Source organism: Phodopus roborovskii, unplaced genomic scaffold (assembly GCF_943737965.1).
Source record: "Phodopus roborovskii unplaced genomic scaffold, PHOROB, whole genome shotgun sequence".
In the NCBI taxonomy this organism is placed as follows: domain Eukaryota; kingdom Metazoa; phylum Chordata; class Mammalia; order Rodentia; family Cricetidae; genus Phodopus; species Phodopus roborovskii.
In genome coordinates, this window is record NW_026126602.1 from 10,840,161 (window position 1) to 10,867,294 (window position 27,134).

The following is a 27,134-nucleotide window of genomic DNA, read 5'->3' on the forward strand; positions in this document are numbered from 1 at the left end:
CATTTGAGTGCCACTGTGTATAGACAGAGATATAACACATCTGACTTCTCAATAGACAAGAATCCAGTTCACTTTCGGACATCATGTCTTGTTAAATTCAACAAATTATACCATTGCTCTCACCAATTTATTACAAGGGATCTTCAGATATTTTGGGAAATATCCTCCCAGAATCTGTGTTAGAGGATCATATATCTCAAATGCCAGGGGATAGGTATAATAACTGAGACTTTCGATGTCTGACACAGTGATTTATATCTAATTTTAATATGAACTATGAACACTTTCTGTCATGTCTGCCTCTGAAATACTCTAAAGCCTAATGCATAAAGTTGGCTACCCACACAACAGACTGAGAACAACGCAACTCTCAACATGGGGAGGGACATTCTGAGTCATAGACTGCCCTTTCAGGAGTTGGGAGGAATTAAAGAATGAATTAATGAATACAGATAGGAAATGGAGAAATTAAATTATCCTAACTTAGAGACAATAGAATATCAGGCAAAAGGGATCTCAGAAACTCTACAAGAAACCTTCCAGAAATGATCAAAATTTCAGCAAAATGGCAGGAAGCAAAATCAACATACAAAAACAAACAATATGATCGCCTAAGGAAGCTCTACCTGAAAACCTCAGTTGACATGTCAAATCACATAAGGCCCCACCATAGATGAAAGGCTATAGGAAATGAGCAACACTAAATAAACACATATACTATAAGAAATACTAAATCGGCAAAGTAGGACACACAGACTCACACACCAATAATAATTAAGAAAAGGTCATGAATTTGAGAGGATGTTGATTAGTTGGAAGAGGGAGAGGTAGAAATGATGTAAATATAGAGACTATCTATGTATGAAATTCTCAAACTTAAAAAGCAAAACAAAAGTTCAAAAACAGAAGTTTCAGAGGCATATATATATATATATTTTTTTTTCAGATGGATTCTATCCAAGTCTGAATCAATGATGTGATGTTGAATGTCTTTCCAACAGTACTCTTTTTTTTGTTTCTTTCTTTTAAAACTTTATTTTATTTTTATTATTATTTTACATATCAATTCCAGGTCCCTCTCCCTCCCTCCCTCCCTCCTGCCCTCTCTACTTCTTTCCTACTCTCCCACCCTCTAACAATACTCTTTGGGGCAAATATTTCCTAGGGTCATGAGTGTTTCCACCTGAAGTACTGTTGGGAGATAGTGGAAATGTAAGAGGTAGGGTTAGCTCGAGTGAGTGTACTTGAAAAGAACCCTGGTACTCTCTCTCTCTCTCTCTCTCTCTCTCTCTCTCTCTCTCTCTCTCTCTGTCTCTCCCCACCTCTCAACCCCACACAGCCTCTATTTATTGGAGTCTTTGAGTTCAGCAACTTCACTTCCCCACACTCCTAGCTATGACACACTACTTATCACAGGACCCAAACTAACAGCACTATTTGCCTGTGATTGTAACATTAAAACTATGAGACAAATAAACATTTCCTCTTTTGATGTAAATGGTCTCATGTACCTGGTTAAAGTAATGATAACCTACCAGAGCAATCAGTACCAAATACAATTTAGATGCTATAGCTCTAAATAGTTTCATCTGGAATTCTTTGTGTGTGTGTGGGGGGTGCAGGGGTTGTTATCTGGGATTCTTTTTTTAACTTATTTAATTTATTATTTTACATGTTGATCCTAGTTCCCTCTCCCTCCTTCCCTCCCTTTTACCTTCTCTGCCCCCTCACATGTACCCTGACCACCCTCCCCTCCCCTCCCCCCACCCCGATTCCACATATAGGGCAATGCCATCCAGGTGGGGTCATGTAGATCTGTCAGGTCATTTGAAGTAGAGACTAGGACTTCTCTTCTGTCTCTAGGTTAAGGCAGTATCCCTCCATGGGGGATGTGTTCGAAAGGTCCTTTTGTGCACCAGGGAAAGTAGGAAAAAGAGAGGGGGAGAAGAGGAAAACACGTCTGACTAGGAAGATTGAATCAGGGTAGGAATAGAAGACTAGAGAGAGAGAGAGAGAGAGAGAGAGAGAGAGAGAGAGAGAGAGAGAGAGAACATAAAAGAGAGAGCCAATATTGGTTTGAAGAGAAAACTGAACCTAAAGAAAGGTCTAGAGACCTACAAGTCTGCCACCAACGAACAATTTGAGCAACCATAGAAAGGCTACCATAAATGTCCTTCCTGGATAGTGAGATAAACAATTAACTTATCCATGGAGCCCTCATCTAATACCTGTTGGAACAGAAGCAAATACCCATACCTAAACACTGAGTTGAACTAGAATCCAGAAGCAGAGAGGACAAGACCAGGTTGCAGAAACATATAGAGATAGCTGACCTGAACAAGGAGATGTCTGAATGCCTAACTTCTCAAGCAATCTACAGGACAGTGATTTTAACACAACAGCGTTTCCTCAATGATTCAGGTGAAGTTTTGGCTTCTGTGGACACTCATTATCATTCCTGTTTAAGTACTGAAACAGTAGAGTGATCATCACTAGGGCACCTTAGAAAAATGCTGGCCTTTGCACCACTTAGAACTCCTGGTGAGTGGCTCTGGATATAGAGTTTAGCAGGGTACCAACATTATTCTAATCCCTTTCAGAATGTGAGAATCACTAGATTAGTTGTGAAAAATTAAACTTGTGTAAAATCTAGTTCAAAGGAAATAAGCAGATACTTCATGTCTAACAGGGCTTCATTAACATGGTATGCATGTTAGCTAAATGAACACATAGAATATGGAAGTTAATGGGTTATATTCCTCTACTTACACTTGAGCTATCAACATGGTAAACAATTTCTACATCAAAGTCAGGGTCAGTAAAAATTTACTGCCTGACAAGCCTTCCTGAAGAGTTTTAACTGATTATGTCAAAAAAAAAATCTTAACTTTGTTAACTTGGAGAAAATTTAGTTTTATCCATGTCTCAAAATGCATTTTGACCATCTTAACTTAATTCTATTAGAGACAGAATTCTGGCTTCAGGAAGTTGATCTAGACTCTGTTCTTTCCTTTACTGTTCGTTTCCCAGGGAACAATAAAATATTCAAGTATTGTAAATGCAAGATTTCACATACAACCTTCACTTCTTCATTTTCCTAATTTTTAAAATAATTTTATGAGTTTTAGTATTTTGCTTGAATATATGTATATGAGCCTACTGCCTACAGAGATACTGGAGCTCCTGGAACTATAGTTACATATGATTATGAGCCTCCATGTGATTGCTTGGAATTAAACCCTAGTTCCCTGGAAGAGCTTTTAACTGCTGAGCCATTTCTCCACCCCATCCTTTGTTTCTTGAACAAAGTATTTCTAATAAAAAATGCTAAATATCAACTTTCTGTCAAGACCCAAAATAAGCAAAGACAAACCTGATTTGCATCTTGCTTAAGCACATAAATAATTACTGGTCATAGGAAGGAGCCCCATTCATAGTAGAATAAAACTATGCTTACAGTATCAGTTGATTTGAGAAAAGATACAGGAGAGTTCATAATTATACATGGCTTCAGTTCAAATCTACAATTTCCAGAATAAGAAAGGGAGCCTTCAAATTTGGCGAGAATTGCTTCTCTGTAAGTTCATAATCCAAGAAAACATGTGTCGTCATCTGAGGCTGCCCAGTGTGGTGAAGGCATTCTCTATGCAATGCCATCAAACTTCCACCATGATGTCAGGAAAGTGGAATAAGGCTGATCAAATTGACTCTGTCCCTGGTACTGCAAATCTCTTAGAGCTAGCCTTCCTTCAAAATCACTGTTTCATGTGCCACCCAAGCATCAACTGTAGAATACAAGTATCACCACCATTTGATTCATTTAGAGGAACACAAGCATCATAATGTGATCTACCATTATTACTAGAAGTTACCCCAGTACATCTCACTAATTCTAGACCAGACCACTTCACACGTTACAAGAAATCCTGGTAATTTGTCTTTTGTGCTTCAATACTCAATGCAATTTTCCTCAGTTCTGCTGTATGAGATTTTACTAATGTCTTTTCTCTTATAATACATTATTAATAGGGCACATTCTTCAGAAATTTAACAAAATGATAAAAACATGCAGTGTTCTAGCAAAATACTGTGATATATGCACACAGCTCTCCAACAACCCAGCTGTGGCCAGCATTGAATCACCATGAAGCTGGTTAATACAAGCATACAAAATATATAGCTTGTATTTAAATCTTGAAAAGAAAGATTCATAACTGTATACCTTATATCTACCCATTTCTTTGGAACAAAGAAAATATTTATTTCAACTGAGACTATTCATTGGCTCAAAGAAAACAAAGAATACTATTCCAAGCACTGAAGAATTCCTTTGTAAAATTCAACTAAAAACCATTCAGGTAATAATATCCAAGTGAATTCAAAGTGGCCTTAAATAATCAGTAGCTTCTAGAACTGGTCAACAACATGGTGGTATAATTTAACACAACACACTACAGCTCCAAAACAATGACTTTTTGTCTCTCAACTTTAAAGGGAGTTAAAATAACTTGTTAACTTAAATCATCATTCGTTTTCATTCCCCCATCTATTGAGATAGAAAGCTATGTGCACTGAACATTTGTAAGCCAATTGATCATGGAAAAGATGACAGCTACAAAATGAAGCTACAAAATCATCAAGAGATTTAACATGACGCTTTCATTGAAATGTGTTAGGAAAAAAAAAGAGGTAGAAAAGGAACAACACACAAACAAAAATCTCTACCACTCCAATTGCTTGATCAACATTTGGAAGGAAACTGCCTTTACTTGGAAATATTCTGTTGTTTCAGGAGGTATGAGATAATATTAACTGAATGCCATCCATCTTGAGAACATTAGGAGAAAGTGTTTTAACTTTACAAAGAATTATATACAAGTAGGAAAATGGAGGGGACTGAGAGGAAGGCAAAAACAGAAGAGCCACCATGGTGGTTCCTTAAGACTCCTGGAGTCATGGAGTAAGAATACCCATAATTAACTGCAAGAAGAGACAGTAAACTCTTCCACTTCTTCAGTGTGTATTACCACTATATAAATCACTTCTCCAGCAAACATCTTCCATAATTGGTCCTAATGAGGCTCTATGCTGTAGGGCACTTTGAGTAGTCTTAGTATTCAACAGTCTGAGACATATGCCAACTGATGGCACAATAAGAATATGAAGAAACTTTAAGTTCTAAAAAGCAGAAAGTGAAAGCTTTGACACAATTATTTTCATAAATTATTTATGACAATATTTCTATAAATTTATAGGTTATAGAATTTGAGATAAAACATTGCTTATTATCAAGACTCTTAAATTTCCAGGTGCTAGTCTTGTTTCTGGGTGTTTCTAAGTTAGTGCTGGCATCCCATGGCACAGATAATTCCATAGCTGATATATAGACCTTATGTTTCAAATGACTGATTAGCATAAATACTTTTGCTGTTCAACTCTACACTGAGATAGACTTCCAATATTACTTTTCCTAAATTTAATTTAAGTAAGTACCAAGGAAACAGAACATTTCGATCTTAAATTATATATGAACTCCTAAGTCACTGTAACTATAAATTTAATGAAAATCTGGACAATGCCGTTGTGTTAAGAATTAAAAAATAAACTGATTACTACATCATCACTCTAATGCTTTTTCTTTTCATTATGAATGATTTTGAAGTAATTTCTCATCAAACAGAAATGTAGACACACACACACACACACACACACACACACACACATATATATATATATATACATATATATATATATATATATTTAATTTGTTCCAGTAGCAAGGTATTTGATATTGTCATCTGTTTTTAACTGGAGAAAAATCCATGTGTTGCCATTGAAAGAAGATATTTACATCATAATATTGAGTTAAATGAATACTTGATGGAGTTTTCTAAAATTGTATACATATAGTCCAAATTCAACCACAATGGACATGCTAGTTGGAATAATGTGCAGTAAAATATTGCATGTAGCTTCCCCTGTGTTTTAAAATATCAGATATATTTCCTTTTACAGGTTTAACATCACTGATCAATGAAAGTTTAAACCTAAAATATTTCAAAATATCCAAGATACTGCAAAATGGAAAATTCCACACCTGATCATTCATATATATATATATTGAGCTACAGTCAAAATGTTGGTTCCCACAAATTGCTGTTTCAAAATCATTGTATACAAAGCTATGTATAAAGTATGCATAAAAATGGAAGAATTCTGTGTTTCATTGAAGTTTTAACCTCAATGTATCTCATTATAACTAAACGAACTTTCAAGTGTCTGAAAAAAATCCATAATCCAAAACACTTTGTTCCTAAGCATTTCACATAGGCATTACTAATCTTATATTTAAAAAAATGTAAACCAGTTGCCCATATTGGCAGGATAATGACAAGATGGAGTTTAGGCTGGGCAACATAGCAAATTGGAAGCCAGTCTGGATACCTGGCAAGATCCTGTCTTTAAAAAAAAAAGAGTCATTGCTTCTCGGCCTTTTGGCTAAGATCAAGTGTAGTATCTGTTCTTATCAGTTTAAAAAACAAGAGTCTATGTATTTTACATATCTTTACAGTACAATGGCAACAAAAAAAATTTCTAGTCACAAAAGAAAAACATAGAAAGAACTCAGTGACATTCTAAAATGTGACATGAATCAGTTGTATACTTTCTCTGCTCTATGGAGTTGTAGTTGAATGCCTGAGAGTAGAAATTCAGGTTGGTCTTAGTATCCTTTCAAATTCCTAAGGTCTCCATACTTGAATAAAGCACAGAAATCTTTCTCATGGTGCTGAATTTTCACATTGTTTAATTATAATAAGTTAAGTAGCTCTCTTTGAAGACCAAGAAATTAATGCCGGAAGTTTACCAATCATTAAAATGACTAGGGAAGCATTACATAAAATTGCTCTTTTAATTATGAAGAATTGTTCTTAGTTGCACCTGTTCATCATCAACTTAAGATTTCATTTTCTGAACTGAAAAATAGGGATAAATACATAGTCCTATTGCAATATAGTTATTAGTAAGCCCTACATGTCAGTCTGGTTGCACTCAAAATATTCTTCAGGAATCAAAAGGTTTCGGATACTACAGTGTAAGTCCATATGTAACCTATGTACATGTTAAGAGCTGTTTCTGTTAGGTATCTGATTATAATTCTTTTTTGGGGAGTCAGATGAGAAAATCAGTACTAGATAGATAAAAATCAGAACTAACAGGAAGAATGAGAAATAATAAGGATATGCTAAATGTTTTAAAAATAGTTCCCCTTTTAATGTATCTTTAAAAAGAGTATATAAAGCAAAAAACTAATGTATTATGAGCCTAATGATAAACCCTAAAAATAAAACCTATGATCATTACTACAGGAAGGGCATAAAGGGGGAAAGTAATGTATGCATAAAATGATTTCATAGTTAATCAATACATTCACCATGGAGTTCAATACACTATAAATGCATGCAGTAAGCTGTTAACCAACCATTGAAAATAAGCAATAGATGAGAATATAAATAGGGCATATAAGATAGAATGCCAAAAAAATTAACTGCAAATATGGAAAGAAGAAAAAGGGCAAGTAACAGCAAGTATATTGTGACACCAAAAACTAGTAGAAGTATGAAATTAAGCCCTCTATAGGTATACCAATTGTTAAACTCAAGTGTACTCAATATAAAAAAAAAATAAAAACCCAAATGTACAGATTTGATGTCCGTGGCTGCTCACCTTAAATATGAAGATGCAGATAGGTTAAAAGACAGAGCAGGAGGAAAGCTACAGTGCACAACTCTAACATGGCACTGCTGTTTGGCATTAGGTTTCAATGTGTAATTCAGAATAAATATGTAAATGGCATTTAATCTAAATGGGAAAATACACTCAATATCTGAGCCTCTGTAAGAAAAAATGTCAGAATTAGGGAGGGCAGAATTCTTGAACCATACATTGATATACAAATATTTGTTTAGTATTTGTGTTCAACTAGTGAAACTAACAACACTATTAAACAAGTAAATTTAGTTAGTGCTTAAAGAATTTTACAATCACCCACTACAGAATACATATATATAACTTATTCAAGTATATGTGGGGGACAAATATTTTGGTAGTTAAAGCATGATGTCCATATTTTTGAACATAGGAAATATTTTAGGGATAAACATTCATGAGGGTCTATGAAGAAATAAGACAGGAAATTTAAAATGCTAGACATAAAATGCAGTTAATATAGTCTTCAAAGGGAACTTTATTACTTTAAATACTTACTTATTAAAGAAAAGTAAACACTGAAAGTCAGCAATGCATGCTTCCAAGGAAAAGAGAAGCCAAATTAAACAAAAATAATAATAAAAGATAAAGGGGCTAAGAGAACTCTCTTCTAGGAAAGGCACCCTATTTCAACAGTGATATTAAAAGAACAATTTTAACGTGAAAACTTTGTAAAATACACAAGCAGTAAGCAGGTCTCTCTGTGAACCCAGTTACATTACATGATGACTTAAATAAGGTAATGGTAATCTGAATTATAAATAAGCAAATTTGATTAGAAAAATCTTTGCATGGTCTTCTGCTAACTCTTAAGTACAGCAAAACATGCAATAAAAGCTCTGATTCTGCATTTATTTGAATAACAACCATTTAGCCTGTCAGTGGGCACTAAGCCATTAAATGAAGGACTATTACAGGGCAAGCAGTGGTTGGTTTAATGTAATGCCTTACACCCACTTAAGTGAGGAAGGAGGGTTTTGTGTTATGCAACCTCCATCAGTGTCTAACTCAGTATCACAAAAACATTCTTCTGAAAGAATGAAATTAACCTTGGATTTGAGAGTAAGACCATTCATAATACAGGATAAAACATAAATAAAGTTTCCTTTAATAAATATTTCAAATACAAGCCTTACACATACCAGTATAATGTGAATTGAGAGGAAAATCTTTGACAACCACTAATGGGATAGTTTTATTTCAACAACATGAAAGAGAGATTAATAAGGTGCAGGTGTAAGGCATAATATCAGTAACAGATCTTATGGAATTGAGGTAGTTCCAGATGCAGAAATGTACCACTGAAATGTTTAAATAACACTCTAGGGGAGGACTATTATTATCTTAAAGTTTCATGCACAGCATTACACTTTAATGGCATTCTGCCCTTCCCCCTTTCTGTATCCACCCCACCAAACCCCACTTCTTCTTTCCAACAAGAACCCCTCCTACTTTCATGCCCCTCTTTCCTCTTCATTTAATTAGGGTTGTCGATATAAGCACTTGTAGAGCACTATTTATGTGAGCAAGGGCAACTAGTCAGTGACTATACCACTGTGGAACATGACTCTCTCTCCATAGCAATCTTAACTTTCTGGGACTACTCAAGGAGGACTGAGGTCTTAGCACTCCTCCCACAAATTCTGAATTTTCTTAAAGATATAGGTTATGTTGATACTTTTTGTTTGTGATGGTACTGGGGATAGAATCCAGGGCCTTTCACATGCTGAGCAAGCACTCTATACCTGAGTCACAATGACAGAGAAACTGCAAGATGGTGAGGACTCAAAGATTCTGCCACAAACATATCTATGTCCTTGTTGGTAATTTATATTCTGTCATTTTTATCTCTCACTCTGTACAGCTGTCGATCATGTACCTAGTCATCCAGACTAACTAATGTCTATTATTAATCAGAAAAGATCAAATCTCCAATTAATACATTTGAGAACTACTATTTTATGAATGGTGTTAACACTAAAATTCCTAAACAGTAATGTACAATTAAGGCAAAATGAGAGCCACACATGGAGTTGATTTCATAACAGGCATTTTTAGAGATAAAATGAAACCTCATATTATTTTCATGGAGTCTTCACCCTTACTGACTAGTGTTCATGGTACTGGAAGGTACTCTGCATGCTGCTGGAGAAAAAAAGTAAAATGCAAGTGCTGGGATGTACAATGCTGCCCTACCTGAATGATATATTGGTGCAATAGTGGCATAAACATTGTGGAACTAACCAATACCTCTCTGATTGGCTTTAAGGTTTACCCCGTAAGATTGAAACCATGCTCAGATAGCCAATAACTTGAGACTACATAGTACAGAGACTTATGAGAAAACCAAATACTATTGTTCTGCTTAAGGAATATGCACAGTATGTCTTCTAATTCTGATACATATATATATATATATATATATATATATATATATATATATATATATTCTTCTAATTGTGCTATAGATCAGTCTCTTGCTCAGTCATCATCAAAGATTCCTTCTGTAGTAGACAGGGACTAATACAGAGATCCACAATTGGACAATAAGAAGAGAGTGACTTTGGGAACACTCAATAGGAAAAGGGATGTAATCATCAAACCCCTGCCTTCATGGCTTAGGCAGAAAAATAATAAGAGCCAGTGTCTTCTAGACACAATGGAAGTGTCACACAGTGGAACTCAAGGGACTGGGGTTGTGATGCATAGTGCCTTCATAGATCTAAGCACCATCTGATCTTCAGAACTAACAAAGGGAAGTAGATATGAACTCCCATCCCTACTCAAGATGCCATCCTTAAATGCCAATCTCTTACAAAGGAAATCAAAATAGTTTTGTTGAAATTCTCACTGGTAATACAAACTACACTTAAAGACAGGCACAATGCTTAGCAGTGGATGACCAACAGAAAAAGAACTCAATGGAAGTTTTTGGAAATATTTTTAATATCCCATTGCTTTGTTTGGGCTTTTATTTAAACTTTCCTGGTCTTTTGCATGTATATTATGACTTCCAATTTTGTGTTTATATGGGTTTTGTGTGTGTGTGTGTACTTCAGTGTGAATGTGTTTGTGTGTGTGTGTATGTGTATGTGTGTGTGTGTGACTTCCAATTTTGTGTTTATATGGGTTTTGTGTTGTGTGTGTGTATACTTCAGTGTGAATGTATGTGTGTGTTTCTCATGCTATTTTTTCTGTCTTTTTAAAATTCTTCTTTTTTTTTTTCTTTTTTGCCTGTTTGTTTTCTATAGAGAGATAGAAAAGGAAGCATGGAATTGGATGGGTAAGGGTGGGGAGGATCTGAGAGAAGATGAGGGATTGGAAACTGTAATCAGAATCTATTTTATAATTATTTTCAGTAAATAAACAATATTGTCATTTAACATGTAATCAATACAGAAATGATATGATTAGTGAAATATTTTTATATTCCTTTAAAATAACTATCTACTTCAGTGATTAGAGGCCCTGTGTTAGATTTTCATCCTCGTGTTAACCTTCCCAGTTGATAGGAGCACCTCATAAAAGTAATTATTGGTTTTTATTTTTGTTTTCTGTTGTTTGAGATTTTGTTATATGACATTGAAAACATAAGTAAATTCTTTAGTTTCCTAGGAATCTGCAGCTTAGTAGAGTATGGCAAAAAATCAAACAGAATTTTTATTAATGAACCAAAAAAGTATCTTTATTAATTAAAATAACACAGGAGCTACTAGTGATTAGCAGGACTGGTGTACATTTTTTATACATAGTGGTCAATTACCCTACAAGTAATCTTACCAGCACTGAGCTGCCTTTTCTCAATGAGTAAACTAAAGTTTAAATTGCTGACGTTTCACTCCATCTAAAGGTAGCCTGTAAACTGGGTCTGTTACTTAATTTCCTGCTTTTTCTCTTTTTCTAGATACCACCAGCAACAACAACAACAAAATGATATGTAGAGAAACAGGAATGAAAGTATAAAAAAGAGTAAAATTCCAGGTCTGCCAGTGCAGACATATAATCCCGGCTCTCGGGAGGCTGAGGTAAGAAGATGGCAAAAACAACATGGGAAATTTAATAAGATCTATTGTTTCTTGAAATTAAGAATAAAATTCAAAAGGGAAATGAGTTGTAATATATTTCAGTGGTGTGATAATTGCATAGAATATTTAAAGCCTGTATTTGCTCTGCAGTAGAAAGATAGATGATAGGTAGATAGATAGACAAAGACAGAAACACAGAGAAAGAAACACAGACACACACACACACACACACACACACACACACATTCACAGATAAACAGAGAGTCAGACAGAGACAAAGAAAGTAAGGGATGGAGAATCAGACCAGAGATGACCAAATTCTAACTTCATAATAGAAAAATATTGAATAATGTTGAAGGGATGATAGAGAAAAAATAATTTGCAAGACAGAATAGATTTTATTAATTGCTTTCAAAGAAATTGCTTTAAAAAATAAGAGTATATATCCTCTACAACTGAATCAAGTCTCTGCTTAATTGATCTCATAATTTCTCCATGATCCTAGGTCTACCCATCCATTTTAACAGACTCACTTGGCTTTGTTTCACTTGCTATAAACCACCAAAGTTTCTAAGGTTCAAGTCACCTTTCATTGTGATTTAACAGCCACACTCCAATCCCTACCACTCTACTGAAAGATCTCAGCTGCCATTTCCTTCATGTACTCCTTGAAATTAAAAGACAACAACCAAGATGTGAAAGATCATCATTTTCACAACGAAACAGTGCATTTGGTACCATATCCAAGTTATTGCGATATAAAGAATAATGATAACAAAGATTTAAACCAGTCCAGAGATCACTTAAAGCATGGTAATCTTATTACCTTCTATGAAAAGTAATTTAAGTGTTCAAAAAAGCTAGAAGACTGACAGTTCTGAAACTGAAATTTGAGATATGCTTCCCTTCCAATATTTATGGGTTAAGCCAACCCCCCCAAAAAAATTCTATTTGAATGGTAACATTCATTGAATGACTTTAAATTGGAACTTTCATTCAGACTGTAAAAAAATTAGTATTTTTGACAGTCTTATTCTTTTGTCTTATTGTTTAAAAAAAAGGGGGGGGTATCATTGACTTTTTCTCCTGTTTGAACTTCACTTGCTCTGTGCAATCTCCCTTAACCAGCAAGGGAATATACAATTACACAGACGTGTGCGTGCGCACGTGCACCCACCGACCAACCCACAAACACACACTCAAAATCATACACATTGGTGTCTACAATATGCTCTGCTGCTTCTGTCCCAAAGTGCCTCTCCACCCCACTATTCTGATTGAGTCACCACCAGCCCTGTCCTGAGTGTCCATAGCAGCTTCAAAGCCATTCCATTTTCCTTGTTCTCTTCTCAAGTTATTTCCTATACACAGTCCCAATTCTAAAGTCACATAAATATCTGAAAACAATTCCTATAATATCTGGAAGTATTTATCAGAAAGAATATAGAGAAGTTACATAATTCTAAATTGCATATATATGTGTTATAAAATCAATATAAGGATACAGAATTTATAAATAAATTTTCTTTTACTGACTCCCACTCATCTCCAGCAAGAACAAGTTAAACTGTTTGATATTTACTATGTATGCCTCAGTCTTGTTTCTCCCTTGGAAAATGTGATGCATGCAACTAGTCAGTTCTAAGGATTTCACTTGCAGCTAAATATATCTCCAATACCCAGTTTTAATAAGTGTACACTGAAGCAGTTATTTCACCAAAGCAATGAGGCCAGATGTTTATACATTCAGCATGTCTTTGTTTATTCTCTGAACAAAACTTGGAGGCAGTACTCTGATTGAGCATGGTGTCCTCTGGGGTCAAGTTCTAAATGTAATTTCCTGCATTTTGCCTCCTATTAGTTTTAGGCAGCCAATGGCTGTTTAATTTTAGCTATTTTGGTTTGGTTTTGTGATCTCATGGGAAGAATCCATATAGTATTTACTTAGTTACAGCTGAATGAATTTAGGCAGCTGACAACCATCACTTCTGTGGGGTTCTTAGCAAACCAGCCTTTCCCAGAAAGGTCAACCCTAATGAATAACTTGCTCCACAGCCTACACAGCAGATGCTCATAAGAACCCACACAGACCAGGTGACATTACTTGGCAGCTAAAGGTTTTGACACATCCGTTTGTAGCTAGGAAATTCTTCTATCTGGATCAGACTCTGGTGTTGATGAGAACATCACACAAAATGAGCCTCTGGCCTTGGCAGGGACATGACTATGAGCCACAGGGAAACCATAGATAATGACTTTCATCAAAAGGCAAAAACAACAATTTAAATAAGTATATTTGAGTCTTGGTACAGTAAAATCATTTGCATGTGACTGACATGTGACTCCATCAGCTGGTACTCTAAATATGTCAGTGCAGTAACAATGTGTGTGTGTCTGTGTGTGCTGTTTTCACTAATAGTAAAATTCTCTGTATTTGTGAACTTCAAGAGAGACTTCATTCTGCTTTCTAGGGTCATACTAGTTTGGAATTTTCGAAAGCAATAAAGATTGAACACACAGAATTTATTTCTGTAAGTTTACACCAAGATTCCTAAAGGGGGTAGTGGACTTAAAGTGTCCCCTCAAAAAACATATGGTAGAATCCTAGATCCCAACATGATGGTGGTAGCAGATGGAGCCAGGGAAGGTAGAGATCCTTAGAGAAGAGTCCCTCTGAGTGTTATTAGGGCATCTATCTGGGATTTCACAGAGAACGCTGTGCCTGTTTCTGGCATGAAAATACACAATGGAAGTCAACTGTCTCCACACAGGGAGACATTCCTCCAAAGCCCTGGAACATGTTGACAGCCACATTTAGACTTCCATCCCCAGAACTTTGCAGATAAGCTATCCAGTCTGTGCTATTGTGTTATAGTAGCTTAAGTTTAGCAAGCTCTCAGCGCAGCTGTATAAATATCTAGGTGTAAAGGGTTAAACTCAAGGTATTCTAAATGCAGTCAGGTCTTTGTAAGTATACTGCCCTCTATGATTTTTAGTTCAACATGTTGTTCTTTGCTTATCTATAGTCTTATAGTTGATGTTAGCACAGTAACTCTCCTAAAAGGTTTACACAGACTCAGTTTTGCCCCTTGCTAGGTATACTCCTCTAAGCATACTGCTAAAGGGATACCTGTGAGAAGTTAAGTCAGTCTTCCACTCAGAGGCTACTCAGGCTCTGGGCTCATTTAAACTCTTTACCATAAATCCCTTACTCTGGGCTCTCAATGATCTGGCACCACCCACTACTGTCCTTTATGTGTCTTCTTTGACTCATTCCTTCTGCTCAGGCCAATCTGAATTCCTACTAGTTTATGACCAGGCTGAGCCCACTTCATAGTCTGAGCTTTTAGTTTTTTTTTTTTTTTTTTTTTTTTTTTTTTTTTTTTTGGTTATTTTTTTTCCCAGAATCCTCATACCCAGACAATCTGAGCTCTCCTCATAACTCAGAACTTTTTAAAATTTCTTTCCTTGTACATTTATGCTAGGCAGCTGACAGCGTAACAAAACACCTGATATTATCAGTTTCATAATAAAAAAAGGTTTATTTTGTTTCAGACACTCAGAAGTTGCTAACGATGATGCTTACTTTCTTTCTCTGGGTGTAAGTAATATGTTGATCCCAGACTTTGGTCTACAGAATTCAAAAGTATCAGTGTACACTGTGTGAACCAGAATACTCCATAGTATGCGTGTATGCACATGTGTGGGTGTGCATGGATGCCAATCTCAAGTGTTTTCCTCTCTTGACATCTTAGTTGGTGAGGCAGGGTCTTTCAAACAGCCTGGAATTCAGCCTTTTTTTTTTTTTGGACTGGCCATCCAGCAAGCTCCCACAATTTGCCTGTCTTTTCACCCACTCCAACACTAGAGTTAATGACACACATGCACACCTTAAGCTTTTCTAAGTGATAGAGATCCAAACTGAGCTCCTTGCACTTGCAGAGAGCACTTTAACCTCAGAGGTATCTTCCTAGCCTGCTCGTTAGTGTAGTTTAAAACATACCATTAGAAATTACAAACAAGTTACATGTGTGCTATCCTTCACTATCATATCACATGAAGAAAGTAAAATTGTTTGTTAGCACATCCTCAAGTGTGTGCACTCACTTAAAGAAATATCTCCACTATTAAATAGAATTGCCATTTTCATTTAAATAGTCACACAGTGTCTCCACACATACTAAGAAATGAATATTTCTTTTATGTCCTAACATAGGCATCATCCCTGTTATTTCATCCCCCTAACAGCACACTGAAATGTTAATCTCATTTACCACATTTCAATTGAGGTGAAGGGTTCCTCTCTGATTAACCCCCTACTGTGGGCATTAATTGTTTTAGGTATTCAATGTGGCAACCCCTTTCAATTCTAGAAGATATGCAGATCCCTCTGCTCTGACAAGCCTTGGAAGTGCTCATGTCAGAGCAGATATTAATTCTTTCATCTCTGCATATCAGATTTTTCCCTCACTATACTATTAAAGGTCAAGTTTTCCACTAGCTTCAGCCCTCAAACACTCAATGATTAGTACTTTGACAAGTAGATGCTAAGATAAAAATCTAGAGTCTCCCACAGCCTTGGAGAATATGTATATGCTATAGGTTTACTATAAATAATTAAATAACAATGGGATGTTTTTTGTTTAAAAATATAAATTATCTAAGAAGATGAGTTTTTTTTTTTAAATAACAACTACCATTATTATAACTAAATCTGTGTAAAAAGAGATAGTTAACATGGCTCCAAAGCATGAAGAATTTCAAGAGTATAGCTGGGTTCCAGTTTGTGGCTTTCTCTAATCAGAGCAGAGAGATTAAAATAACTACCAGACAGGACAGCATTTTCTTCTAACCCTAACCATAGCTTTGCAGTGAAACCATCTAGCAGTATTTGTGGACAATAAATAAATAAATAAATAGAATTGACCCTAAAAATAAATCTGAGCTTAGGGAGTACTAACTCTTAGAGCATGAAGTAAAATAAGGTATCAAACTCATTCTTGGATTTTAGGTTGTACTCAGGGATAGGTTTGATCCTGAGATAGAAAAAATCCTGTAAATCTTTGCTCTGTATGCTCACTTATAAAAACTTATTTCTCCATTTTCTCTCCTTTGACACATAATAAATAGTAACAGTAGAGAACTGGAGTATTAGAAAAGAATATATGTCACTTAATTTTGAGCATAATATGATGGTCTCAGCTGAGTAATTGAACTCATTATTACACTGTAAATGCTAAAGATACCTTTGAGTATTGATTTAATAAAGAATTATTACATAAAAATAGTTCAAAGTTCATGTCTTAAGAAGACTAAGTTTATTTCACCACTTATTACTTTAATGTCTTCTAAGTACCAACTTGGTACACAATCATGTTTAGACACTAAAAGGAATAGCATGCTCTTAATGTGAAATACCATCATGTCAAGAGTTAAGTTTGATTCCACAGACATCAAAAGTCATCTAGAGCAAGCAATTTGCACTCTTTAGTCCTTGCGTGATGCAGCACTCAAATATAAATAAAACTTAACCCATTTTGTCAATGAATTTTAATGTTAAGAGTGATATTAAATTAAATAAAACTGTATCCTAAGTTATAACTACATAAAAATTAGTTATAACAAAAACATGCATATAGTGAAAATACACACACACACACACACACACACACACACATACACACACTCATCCACAGACAGATAAACTAATCCACAGGGAAACAAAGAAAGATTCTAGGAAAGAGGCAGTATTAATGTTGGATTCAATAATATACATATTTCTTCCAAGAATTATGGCTATAGTATAAAGCACGGGTGTTGTGTTAATGGAAGAAATGTTGAGCTACCTGAAGTAGAGGAAGGGGATCGTGTCACAGAAAAAACTGAATGACTTGTCTAAGGACAGAGAGTAAAGTCTAGTTAGTTTGGGCTCTCAGCCTGTTCACAGAACAACTACACCATAATTAGCCAGCTTCTATTGCTACTATAACAAATGACTGTCAATTGGCAGAAGGTTAGAAAAAAAAAAAAAAACTTAGCATTTAGTTTTAGAGGACAAAAACAAAATCCATGTCTCACTGACTTAAAATCAAGGCTTCCTTATAGCTTCCTTCCTTTTCTTTCCCAGAATCCCTGAGGGCATATTCATTCCTCAGCTGTGAACTCCTTCCTCCATCTTCAAAGCCAGCAATATAGCATCTTCAAAATTTTTGACTCTTGCTTTCTTTATTCTTTCACTCATAAAGGCCCTTCAGGATATGCTGAGCACAACTGATTAATCAGGGCTAACCCTGATTAATTTCTCAAAAATTCTCAGAATTTCTCAAAAATTCTGTTTAAAAACCTAATTTCTTCTGCAAACCTATGCACCACAGTAGAGGCAAGGCTCTGAACAGTGTATTAACATGAGATATGGGGCGATGACATTTTTCTCCCCAGAGGACATTAAATGTGGATGTGTCAAAGATCAGATACTAATAAATACAATTTTTTTACTTTAAATAGCGAGAAACTTCCATTCACCCATCATCATTTGAACTATTTTGTAGGGTACTCCTCATTCAGACAGCAGCAATTAGTAGAGGTGGGAGGTTGAGGCAGGGGATTCATCTAGGCATATGCAGATTCAGTTGAGCTGCCAGGAAAAAAAATTCTTTAATATGCCACAACCAATTCATGATGATGTTGACAGTCTTTGCAAAATGGAAAGCATTTTGTCTCATCCATTCTTATCCTTAATCGGCAGAGGGAATTGGAGAAGTGCACAGTATCAGATCCAATTTGAATTCATGTTTTCTCGAATGGTCTTGTCCCAAATTATAACAAGGGATTTGGAAGCTGGTGTGAAAATACATTTCCAGTCCTCTGGAAACCTTTTCAACATAACAGAGAACAGCATAATATAAATCCCTTCTATCTGATTGGAGTGAATTGGAGGCCTTGCCAAATTGCTAGCATTGAGTTTGTTGGAGTTAGAAATGGTTTCTTTTTTTTTTTTCCCCACTCCCTGAGACTCTCTTAATTCATGACTATCAAGATGCAGTTGAATTTACTCTAAGCACATGAGTGTCCTTAGATGACAAGGACAAGATGACAGAGATACATTGTGAAGTCTGCAGCAGGTCCAATAACCTGGAGGCAACATAGGTCACAATTCAAACTGACCGCAGTCATGGACTTTACCAATATTGTCAGCCTAAAGATATCATTCATGACAGTTAGGCCACATGGGTGAAAATCAACAACCAAGGCTGAAAGAACTGAATCCAGACCACATTTATGACCTCATCAAGGTTGTCCATTGAAGAGTGATGACAACATGATATCCACTTCTGAACAAATTGACAGTTGGCCAAATGGGATGTCTTTCATTACCAGAACTACTACATGACTTTAGTCTATAATGAACATAAAGGGATTTTTTTAACTAGTTCATCAGTTATTAACTACAAGGGATATTAACTACAAGAGATAGCATTACTACAAATGTCAAAACAACACACAGCAATATGAATGCCATTATAGTTATTTATATATTATTGAGAATAGATATTTTTATACAACATACTCTGTTTATTGTTTCTTCTCCCCCAACTACCCTGAGATCTGGCACCAGTTCCTCACTCACGCAATCCCACACCCTTCCTTTCTGTCACTAGGATACAAACAGGCATATATAAAAATAGAATAACAAAATGCAATTACATAAAAATAAAAAAAAATCAGATTAGCACGAAACAAAGAAACAGATGAGAAAGAGTCAAAGAAAACACTCAAGAAACATAAATACATAGAGATGTACTTATTCACCCATACAGAAATCCCACATAAACACAAAATTGGAAATCATAATATATACACAAAATATCTATAGGGTTAAAAAAAGAAAAAAAAAAAGGAAAAATAACCTGAAAAAGCATTATGAGACAAAGAATCTCTAAAAATGCCATTGGGATCTTTATATGTTGGCCATCCACTGCTGGCCATTTTTATTTTAAGATGAAAAGTCACTGATTCCAAGAGTTCACAGACCTAGAAATACATATCCAAAACATATACTATCTGGCATATCCTGTCAGAGGCCAGGGGTGTTGCACCAGGTGACAGCTAGTGTTCAGATATCAACCCACCAGAGATATGATTCTCTAATGGAAGTAAATCCAATCTACAAGTCTAATAGGACCGCCAACACTGGAAACTGTTGCTCTTGTCTGTAATTTCATATATGCAAAAACAGCTATGGTGTCTCCCCAATACCTGCATTGTAGTGTGTAATCTCATGTGATGTGTATATGTAATGTCATTATTTCATCTCAATCTTATGGGCACATATATCTGTGGATGGTCAGGAACATTACTGTTCATTAAACTGGATAATCTTGATATATATAATATCTACTAGGATATGCTTCATAACTAGACTTATTATCCCAGGAGGACTTCAAGTCACTTAAAAGCCTTCTTTGTTGCTTTTATTCAAACAACAGACAATTAGGTCATTTTTACCTCAGAACAAGTTCAAACAAGACTGAATGCTTTTGTAAATGGATCATAAGTAAAAATATTTACAGATATATACAAGGTCAGAGTTGCAGATATCTAACCAGGTTTTTAACACAAGGAACACTAAAAAAATCATGCCAACTCTTTCCTTGACAAGTCTGGCTGATAAAGACCCATGTCTCAAAGCTTGCCTCACTGGGCACTGTGCCCCCGGCCTTGGGTCACACTCTTACACCAGAAACATTGAAACTTTTCACTGCCATGGTAAACAACTCTGCCCTTATCATTTATCCAAGGAATGTGTTATGACCAATGAGATATAATTCTTGTAGCTTTTTTTCTTATTGCCCCAATACTCCTGTCCCAAAAAAAAAAAAAAAAAAAAAATGTATTTACGCTAGGAAGACAAAATAGCAAGAGAGAATTGGAACACAGATTTGAAACAAATGAGAACTAGGAAGAATTAGAATTTAGAAGAAAATAAGAGGACAGGAAAACAGGCACACAAGAGAATAAGGAGCGTGACTTGAATAGCATGTGTGTGAATTTATTCCTTACCTCCTAGGAATAGAAAAAAACTAAGTCCAGTTTGCTATTCTGTGGAGTTTTTCTTCCATCCGTGGCAGTAGCCTTTAGAGTTGGTCTCTGAAGCTACTAATAATGTCCATGTGAATTATTTCACATTCTTAGGTTTTTAATTTCAACTTGAAGGAACAACAGACTCTTTAACCTGGATATGATTCTCTCTAAAGTATGGAAGCCAATGAAAAGTGATGCTTTATTGGGTTCAAATCACTTATTTCTGTTTTCCATTATAATAAAATCTCTCCCAAGAAATTCCTGCATCCACTGGAAAATGTATCAAGCCCAAAACCCATTTAGAAATATGAAAACACTTCAGGTTACTACTCATCTTGTAGTTTTATATTCCTAAGAAATTTACTATGTGGTAACTTCTTCATGGATGCTATGAGAAACTGGAAACACATACCACAGTATAAATGGACAATAAACCCTTTTAATTGCACAAAAGTGATCATTTCAAAACAATTGGATATTGAGGCTCCCAATACCAGGCATAGAGGATCTCCTTCAAACTGAAACACAACTCTGTCATTAACGCTTCCTTGCCAACTGAGTCTAGAAGAGGTCACTTGGGTTTAACACACTCCCTTAAGAGTTTCTTCTGATGACTGACACTATATATAAGGGAAGTGAGAAAGAGCTCACCAAAGAGCTTGAGACTTAGGGAGGTTTGTTGGGTCTAACAAATTACAAAGCACAGTGTTTTGTGGTTGATAGGTTTTGGCCAGCAAACTAAAGCTACATCAATGGTATATAACAATGCTTGTGTGCTAAGGAATTGTATATGAAATGGAACTAGCTTGGTGGCTGCTCCCTAAAATAGCTTTTCATTCTGATAAATACATTGCCTGATTTCTGAGAGAAAAAAATGGCAGAGACAAAGACTTTCAAATTAGAAGTTGAGGCAAATCCCCTAGGATTTTATGAGGTTGCAGAGAATGTCAGAGAAATGTTTCAATCTGGTAGCTGTTGGTGTGAAGTTGTCTGCGTATAATGAAAAGAGCCTAATGTTACATAGCTTTTGTAAATATGGGAAGTGTTCTGATAATAAAGCAAACAGCAAAGGAAGACTAGGAGCAGAATATTCTGGGCCAACCTCTATAGAAGGGAAAACAAGCCATACTCACAATCTCTATAACTTATATAAACAATTGAATGGGAAACTGGTTTTTGTAAAGTAGAGAATAGTGGCTAAAATAACCACTATTTACCCAGAGGTGTAATTATTCCCAATAGGTATCCATTATTGCTATAAATAAGTCTCAGATTCCCCTATAATTAAAGATATTTTAAGACTTATTTCTTTAATTATATGTGGATAAAGGTTTGCCTACATGGATGTATTTTCTCCATGTGCACACCTGGTGCCTGTAGAGGTCATAAGAGAGAACCTGGTCCCCTGGGACTGGAGTTACAGGTAACTATTAACCACCATGTGGGTACTGGGAACTAACCTGGGCCCTTTACAACAGCACAAATGTTCTCAACTGTTGAGCTTTCTAATCATGACCCTTCCCTATAATTTTTTTAAATTAATACCTAGTCAACTTAGGGTGAAACATATGATGTACTTTGAATTAGAACAGAATAAAATGGTTCCAATAATTTTTTGGTGATATTCTTAGAAAGCCTAATTAGGATTAATGACAAGTGTTTTGAGTTAACAGTGAATCAAAATTATAGAATTTGCCATTCAAGCAGAAAACCTTTTGGAATTGCATACTGCAATAGCACAATAGCATTCCGAGAATTATTAAGGAAAATAAACATAAATAAAGGCAGGTGGACATCTTGATTTTTAAGACATAGTGGAATGGGGGCACTTGGTGCTACATGGTTTTCAGCAGGGTTTACAGGCTGGCGTTCTCTATAATGTGCATCTTTTCAGAGGCATCTTCTAACATTTCAGTTTGAATTGATTCCTTCTTTGCCTGGCCTCTGGAAAAGATGTAAAATTACTACTGTCCTTACAAAATGGTAACTGTGTATAGTTATTAAATCTTGCTCAGAATTCAAGATAAATAGCACCAGGCTGATTGCTGCCTTTGTAACAAACTCTTCCTTCACTTTGGAAGCTTTAACCCAAAATGCCTTGTCAGTTTGTTTTCTTTCTTTCTTTCTTTCTTTCTTTCTTTCTTTCTTTCTTTCTTTCTTTCTTTCATTCTTTCTTTCTTCCTTTTTCTTTTATATAACACAATGGTACTAAAGAAAGCACAAAATGCTTGCGTGTAAAATCAGTGAACATAATTTATGAAATGCAAAAGGTATCACATTTGTTTGAAGTGCAGTGAGAATGAGTGTGAGTGGAGCATATGCAGGAGTGTAACAGATAAAGCAAAAGTGAAGGAGTAATGAACCCTGGCTAGCTTGGTGCACTAGAAAGATTACAATGTGCAGTTTTTGTGATGTTAATGGTAACAAAAGGAGCCCTTCTTTTATGGTAAAAATGCTTTAACAATAAATATGGATATGGTATCCCACTTTATGTTGTTATAGCAAAATATCTACGACTGAGTTCCTCATTAAACATAAATGAAGAGGCTCTTTGGGCTTATAATTCTGCTGGCTGAAAGTGTCAAGTAGCAAGTTGAGGAGAGGGCAACCTGTTGGCATGACAGAAAGATAAAGTAAGACTTGCTAGTTACAAAAAAGAGGAGTTGGGTGATGCTGGCTCTGTTAACAAACTCTTCTACAACTAACTTGGTTCCGTGAAAACTGTACAAATCCCTTTTAAGGGCCGAGTACCCTGAAGTAATTAGCTTTGACTACACCACACCTCTTTAATGCTCTTCTACGTGGTCCCATTACACTGGAGATCTTGCTTCCGGGACATGAACCTATACAGAACACACTCAAGCCACATTCAGACATCAAACTGAGTAAGCTATCACTTCATTTCACATTTGAGACTCCAAGGGGAGTACAAGAGGACTGTCTAATAACACTCAGTGCCACACTCTGCCCCACTGAAGCTAGTTCCTTGGAATGCCTGGGCCTGGTACATGGGATCTACCAAAGGCTGTTCACGATGAGATACTCCTGTAAGCCAAGACTTAGGGTGTCAAGACATAGAGGGTCAAGCATTTGAGCCAAGGCAAGAGAAAGCATACTAGGCAGCAGGGGCACATTAATGCTTAAAGCAAAAGAACTGTTTATTCAAGTTCTTCAGGTCATGGTCCTGGGAGCAAAGTTAACTTTAACAAAGTTAAAGAGAAAACACTGAAGAAATAGAAGCCTGGTGAGCTTTGGCATTTTCCAAGCAGAGTAGCAGCATCACACATGATAGTATGTTGCAGATTGGGAAAAGAAAGTATAGCAGTGTTCAGGACTTAATCAGAAAAATCCTAAGGAGCCAGCTAAAGGCACAGATTTCTCACACAGAGAGTACCATAAGAAAACTGTGAAATCTGAGCCATATCAAACCTTACTCTTAGTAGTTTTAATCTGTCTTTTTATATTGACTTTTGCCTTCTAAATGCTATTTTCTAAGCTATTATATATTTGAATTGCAAAAAAAGTCATATAAATACCCACTTGAATGTGCATTATTTAAAGCTCTGAGTAAAGAAATACAAAATAAAAATAAAGTAAATGAATAAAATTTAAAAATAACATGAGCTATTCATAGCCTCCACCCAACACACACACACACACACACACACACACACACACACACACCTTATAAAACATCAGCAGAAAGGTAAACAATGCAATCAATAGCATTTGTGTTAACTGTAAAAGTCTAGTGATCTGAGAGCAATTCAGCAACACAATTCTCAGTTCAAAGAGGAAGCACTCTGTGCTATCTACCTCAATAACATGGCTATGTGTGGTGTGGATACAGTACTAAGGAGGTGTGGACAAAAGTTATGTCCAGCCTGATCCTGCTGCTCTTCAGTCTCAAATAAACACACAGAGGCTTAGATTAATTACAAACTGTTATTGGCTAGCTCTCTCTTAATTACTAACCCATTGCAATTAATCTGCATATATTTACATGGTTTGGGTTTATCAGTATTGTCTATACCTCTTGCTCCTTCAGCTGCTACATGGTGTCTATATCAAGACTCACTCTCTGTCTTCTTCTTACCAGAATTCTCCTAGTCTAGTAACCCCACCTATATTTCTTGCCTGGATTCAACCTGCTTGTCCATTGGCAAAAAAATAGCTTTATTCATCAGCCAATAAGAGAAACATATAATTCATAGCATTCAGAAGGACATCCCACATCAAGGTATGGCCTCACCTTCTGAAACCGAGAGAAAATGACCAGGTTTCTGTATAATCACATAAGCCCTTATACACAAAGAAAATCTTCTACATACCTATGTAAAATATTTAACAAAAGAATTACTTGTCTTAAGATTTCAAATATGATACCATTTGTTACATTATTATTTTTGGTGGGTTTTACCCAAACACAGAAATATTTTAAAGGGATAATAAACATTGTGAACATTAATGTGTATTTAAACATATGATTTCCTAGAAGGTAGTACATGTTTCCTAGAACACAGGCTTCTAGAACTCTTAGTATAAATGATACAGAAGGTACCAAGTTCCTCTATATGCTTAAATGAAGTAAGATCCTCCCAGAGTGTAGGATTAGTATGCCTTTAAACCAAATCAGTTTCTTATCTTTCATTTTCAGAATATGGGATTGTTCAGTGATAAGATCTGCTTGTCAAATTCTCTTACGAGACTGTATTAACCCACCCAAATTATCTTCAATTGCTAAAAAAAAATCACTAAAATTTGAATTTATTAGGGCAACAAGCTTGAACATAGATATAAATATACACATTATTTAAGACCAGTAAATACAGTCCCTTTAATAACAACCTTATTTTTTGTCATGTCCTGCCATATTAACCCAGGAGGAAGCTGGAGAAGAACTTGGGAAATACTGTATCTTACTCTTCTACTGTGAGGATTTTTATACCCACTCTTCAGCACTCCCTTTCTCTAAAGGGAAAAGAAATTGGAGAAAAATCTTGGCCCTTTGGAACTCTGTTTCATTAGCTTTCAAATATAAAATATCACTGTAACTATGGCACAGTTTAAAAGTTATGCTAAACAAAAATATAGAAGCATATGACATTTGTTTTCCTGGGAAAAAATGTGCCCCCAATAATCTGATGAAATGTAGTCATCAATGAGAAATCTAATCAAGAGTTTCCATTCCTTGGTAGGCATGACTTCCTAAGATCCTGTCTTTTATAATACCACTTTATACTGAGTTTATTACATTTTTGGAGAGTGGGAATAACCTCTTCCTGACCCCAACAAGTATAAATGTCAGTGTCATCTGAGAAATGGCTGTCCAGTCTCATTCATAAGGACAGTTCCTGACAGAGATATGACCGCAAAAGCACTACAGTCTGTTAGTTAGCTAACTGTTCAATCAGTTGCTTTGCACCAGTGTGTCCTGTACTTGTCTTTGTATTATTTGAACCTTTTATTCACTCCTCTATGAAAACTTGCAATCCTTTTTAATCCTGCTCTTCAATTCCATTAGTATTGCTTCTTGTTAACAGTACACCACTGAATGCTGTGTTCAAAAAATAAAATGGTACTATCAGTACTCTTCTTCATATCCATAACCATATTAACAAGGTGTCCAGTTCTGATTCTTCCGTTCCATTTTATTCTACACACAACTAGGAGCTTAATCTTCTCTGACTGAACTCTGATCACAACACTCCCCTGATAATCAACTTTCATTAACTTCTGATTGCTTATCAAGCAAAGGATCATGGCTGAAGTTTTACTTCAAGGCCATGCAAAACTCCCTACTTTTCCAAATGTCTCTTCCTATGAATCAAGTAACTAAGATGCTTGCTAGTGATAAATCTAGCTCCTGTTCTTTGGAATCATTATTCATTTTGCTTTAGTTAGAGCTGTCAGGCATCCTATTGTGCTATATAATGAAAGATAAGCAACAGTTACTATGTAGAATGCATTGCCATGTTTCTATTATGGGCATGGGGTTTTCACATTAGAAAGCCTAGGATTACTATTATTCAAACTGGAATTTTGAGTTTTAATAATCAGAGGCTTGGAGAACAGAAAGATGTGTTAGTGATTATCACCCTGTTCCTAAAGTCACAATGGCAATGGATAGCATCCAAATATAACATAACACCACATAAGTTCACTGAAAGCCAAATGTGCCTGAGGACTGGGTAGCTACCAATGGTCAGCCATTGCTTCCCCCACTGTCTCTTTTTCTCTCATAGGTCAATTTGACTAACA

At 35.7% G+C, this 27,134-nt stretch overlaps 1 protein-coding gene and 1 pseudogene across 1 annotated transcript in view; one reads left to right on the plus strand and one right to left on the minus strand.

Moving 5' to 3' along the window:
• Plxdc2 (plexin domain containing 2) overlaps positions 1-27,134 on the minus strand; it is a 405,252-nt gene that overhangs the window by 282,231 nt on the left and 95,887 nt on the right. The gene's annotated exons all lie outside the window — the stretch shown is intronic.
• On the plus strand, positions 6,479-6,596 carry LOC127237466 (uncharacterized; annotated as a pseudogene).